Source organism: Anopheles aquasalis, chromosome 2 (assembly GCF_943734665.1).
Source record: "Anopheles aquasalis chromosome 2, idAnoAquaMG_Q_19, whole genome shotgun sequence".
Classification (NCBI taxonomy): Eukaryota; Metazoa; Arthropoda; class Insecta; order Diptera; family Culicidae; genus Anopheles; species Anopheles aquasalis.
Window position 1 is genome coordinate 6,867,501 of NC_064877.1, and position 5,000 is coordinate 6,872,500.

The following is a 5,000-nucleotide window of genomic DNA, read 5'->3' on the forward strand; positions in this document are numbered from 1 at the left end:
TAGCAACAATGAAAAGAGATACAGAAAGGAGCGAGAGAGCAAGAGAGATATGTGCCACCCGACGGCTGAGGAGCTTTTAGCTTTTCTTTTTCCTCTTCCACTTTTCACGAATCTCGCAATTGGTTGGTTGGCAGAACAAATAGAATAAAAAAAAATAGCAGCGGCAACTGTTGCAACCATGTTGAACTGCATTCAGAAACAACTCGCTTCGCGATGGTGTTTTCCGTGGGCGCTCAGATACTATAATTCAAGTGACTTATTAGCAAAATAAGTGACAATCTAACAGGTAGACGCGCTAGATTGGGGTGTGTGTATTGGCCTCTACAGTTTGGTCGTGCGAACGATAGGTAAGAGCAACGTGAAGTAATTGGATGTCGTATCATGAAAGGAAAAACCAAAAACCTCAAACGGAACTAAACTGAGCTGCGCCACGCCACGCCACCAGCCGTGACGTGTCACACGGAGCGGAAACCCCATTCCCCAGGACTAGCGAAAGTAGATTGAATCCACAACAATTTAATAAAAGTAACCACGTGGGGCGGGTGTCAGGTGGGTGTATAAATGTTGCAAATTCGAGGTAGGCGAAAAGTAGAAGATCAGGTATCCAATTTCTGTTGTAAGTATTATAATTATTTTCTACCAGTCGCGACGGAAATTGGATACACGGACGCTGAAAGCACTTCTCTCGGATGCCACGGCGTGGTGGTTCGTCCTATCTCTCGCTCTCCTCTCGTATCTCTCCCCGCACATGCATCCACACAGGGAAACACACAGCAGGCAGCATGCCCGTTACGCAAGACTCATCTCATTACTTTAGGTACTAAGCCAAGTGTCGGCGTGAAAACAAAGTAGAGTAAACAAACACTGGAACATAACAGCACACGCTATGCAGACCTGCTGGGAAAGCGAGCCCGGATCCACTGGCCGTTGAGGTGCATCTAGCTTTCAAACAGCTTTTTTCATACGAAAAATCTATATATAAATCTATATCTATATATACATGATCATAGAAGAGCTCCTTTGTTGACGTCTCTCTCAAAACAGCTGTTTGCGAAAGAGAGGAGCGTGGAAGTGTGCAAGAGAGGTTACGCAAGACATGATAAGCACGGTATGAATGAGAATATTGGTGTGAATGGGGAATCGGATGCGAGAAAATCATTTTATAGAACGAACGAGCCGACGAGACGAGATAGGCCCTTAAATTGTAAAACAAATCGATTGGTTCTTATCGCAGCATACACTTTCAAACACAAATACATACACACCGTCAAGTTCGATACACGACACGCGATAGCATATTATACATAGGAAACCAGCCGTGCGAGCGGAGGAGGAAGTGGAGAAAACCCAATATTTACGATTCCAAAACCTTCCCGCTCCAAACCATCCTCTTACTCTCTAGCGATATGAAAGATACGATACGGTAAACGAGAAACAGGACAAGGAGATAATATTTAAGATAAAGCTAAAGTAACGATGGGGAATGGGAGTAGGGGAAAAAGGAACTATAAATAAGCAAACAATGAAAAAGGCATCATAAACCAGGATTAACAACATTTAGATTTAATGAAAACTGGCCGCGAAAGTTGAACATTTTTTACACGTGGCACGGCATGGCATGGCGTGCGTGTGTCTGAGAAAGAGAGAGAGAGGGAGAGATAAGGAGTGTTCCGTATTGGCTGTAGTTGCTGCAGATGAGGCAGCTAAGAAGGCAAAACGCAGCTGAAGGGGAAAGAGAGGGAAGCTGAGGGGAGGGAGAACGAAACGATGAAATCATTAGATGTTTATAGAGCTCACAAAACCGAACGCATTACAAAACAACAACAAAAACAACAAAACCAATAATCATACAAACCAAACAAAACACAAAACCAGCAAAACAATAGCGAGTAGATTCTAAATGCAAAACAATAGTTGACAGATAAAGAGAGGCTTACGAAAAGGGAGTTGCGAGTCGTGTGCAGCGAACAGAACAAAACAAACAAGACAAACAAAATGGCAAAGGAGTAAAGCGAATCAAACCGAAATGAGAAAAGGGAAGAAAACATACGCAAAACTATGGAAGAAACATACAAAACAAACCGAAAAGCCACACAAGCATTACCTGCCGCTCATGGCGCACCGTACATGCACACAGACAAGAACTTTATACTGCATAGAGTTTTCTAAGTTAAGGAAAAAAGGAAAAATAAAAGCAAAAAAAAACTATTAAGCCGATTATTGTGTATTGCGGAGAGGGGGAGCGCCGTCAATGCAGCAGGGTAATCCGATATGATCGATTGATGGAATTCAAAATCCATCAATCCACAACTGTTCCTAACCAGTTTTTCTACTGTTCGGTTTTTAAGTGCTGAATCATTTTATAATTTACAACTTTTATCGTGTTTTAGAATAACAATTCAAGATGCTTTTGGGTTAGTTCTATTGTGCAGAATATGTTTTATGGTCTTCCTTCAAATTGTTTTTCGTTATTATTTTAACATCACGGCAACAATGAATGTTTTAAATCCAATATGATAGAAAACCCGTGGAGAATATCACTGACATGTTGTTAACATCGCCATCTCGAGCTCAAGCTCTGTTTAATCCAACCACTAATCCGAAGGGGTTCGAGGGTCACCAATATTTCGTTAAAAAATACACACATACCGCGTGCACTCTAAAACCAATTCGGAGAGCGAAAAAAAGGATAAGAGGATTGCAGCAAATGCAGTGGTCCACTCTCGCCCCACCGGACAGGCCAGTTAATGCATTCATCGATGCACTGACCCCCCCGCGCTTTCTGTTGCCAACGATGTACACCGAAAGATTACAGAACCGACCAACGGACGTGTTCCATTCGCGCGTCTCTGCCGACCGCCCGGGGGGGGATGTTGAGGATTTTAATGGATTTAACGATTGTTTTCACGTTTCAACTGCCCTTGTACCCAACGTACCCAAAGGGTGAGCGAACTTTGTTTAAACGATTGCATTCGACAAGAGTGCACGCCACGGGATCGGAGTGCGGGCAATTGGAATGTTTTTTTCCTTCGATTTTCATCCCACTTTTTTTGCCACCTCCCAAACAACGTTTCAAACATTGTACAGAAGGTTGTTGCCCCCCGGCTCCCGGGTTGCCTCGTTGTGAGGCGTGAATGTTATGTTAGTTTTATGTTGAGGGAGAGTTTTCCCCTTTCTCTTCCCACCTACATGCCACGGCGGCTCCCAATGGGTACAATGACCACTAGCGAGCTGCGGTGGTGCGACGTGACATTGGGCAGTGTGCACACACCAGAGTGGAAGAAAGTGGAGAGAAAGCACCCCTAACCAACCTGATGTGTGAACATGTAGCGAGAACATGTTCAATCTTCTCGCAACCTCCGGACCCAACCAAGTAGCCCTGGCGAAAGCATAATATGCGAAGCGCTTGCATTTGATCAAAGCAAACAACGATCGAACAGCAAGTGGCCATCGCGAAGAGCGGCGGATAGTCGAGAACGGTGTGTAATCTCGCCAAAAAGGCAAAAGAGTAACAACAATCCATTTGCATCCAAGCTTACACCTGGTTGGGTCGCGTGGTGATGATTTTTGTTTTTCATTAGATTCTCCCTCCCTAACAGGGGGTGGGTGCAACATTCTGGTGCATACTAGACCATCGCCACATACATTGACATGTGGATCGGGCTTTGGCGCGCTGTTTGCGCGAATGTTGTTCACGACGGAAGAGGCCATCAATGAAAAGGAACGTAATGGATTTACGGAAAAACAATCAAATTGCCACTGACTCACGTCAGAGCATCGACGGTTAAGCTACCAACCATCCAACCAACCAACCAACCGGGAGTGAAAAAGTATTACGCGAGTGCAGCAACAGCAGCATAGAGAGCGTGGAGGACTAGGTGTATGTTCAGGTGTGATAAGCGAACTCGGGCAGCCACCGGATGAACCTGTCTGTGAACCCGCCACCTTTGGGTAATAAAAATGGTGTTCTTTTGGCGGAGGGGATGGAACGGTTTAACAACTCGGCGCATAAATTGTACCCTTTTAAACCCCGTGCTAACACCGCTCGTGCATGCCAGTAGTGCTCGCTTCTATACGATGCCCATTAGCTAGCATGATGAAGCGGTGCTTATGTGAAAGATATTAAACTGTAATACTTACATACTTATCCAGTTATCGGGCGCATTAGGAGCGCAGTTGTACGGAGAAAACGCCGAGGAACGCTTCTTCGGAACAGTCAACGTCGATACCGTCGCTCCATGTTCAATTTTTCAATTTATGGAACTGGATTTTAATTCTGGAACCCACTTATGGACTGGCTCATCACTTGTCACTCTCAGGCAGCGATTTCTAATATTCTATTCGCCGAATAGAACTCACAAAAAACCTTCCCCCGCACTGACACACTCTAAAGACACTTCTACCATTGCGGATAAGTAAAAACTAACTGTTGGAATTGCGCTGGCCAAATGTGCTTCCAATGTGTACTGCGATTAGGAATAGGCTAGACAGTCGTTCGGTCCCTTTCAAATCCAAAGCAGACTGCGATTACGCTCATTTCACAGCATGAACGCTGTGCAACAATTTTCATCAAAGTTCACCTACATCTGAGTCTTAGAACCATCGAAGAAGAGACTCCACTCGACGTTTACGGCGTGGCTGCGTTCTTGGAAACACTTGAAGGATAATTTCGTTAACCTCACCGACACGTGCCCGATTGCGTGGTATTCGCCCAAGTCCAAGGTCCCCTCCCACCACATCCCACGCTCCACAAAAACAACGGAACGATGGCGACGGTAGAGCAAACAAATCTGCATGCGCTCGTTGTCGAATCTCAACCGTTCGCTCTACGTGATTTCTGGCCAGCAGCAACATTGGCATCGGACAGAACCGGAACGCCCCAAAAGCAGCATATAGCTGCTGGGCAGGGAGAGAGACTCACTCTTTGACACCCATGTGGAGAGTTGCAAGCGGTTTTGGGATTTTCCTTTTCGGGCACCAGACCAAATTCCCCCCGGGGG

At 45.3% G+C, this 5,000-nt stretch overlaps 1 protein-coding gene across 1 annotated transcript in view; it reads left to right on the top strand.

The window, feature by feature from the left end:
• Positions 1 to 5,000, top strand: part of LOC126572104 (uncharacterized) — a 113,926-nt gene that overhangs the window by 41,435 nt on the left and 67,491 nt on the right. The gene's annotated exons all lie outside the window — the stretch shown is intronic.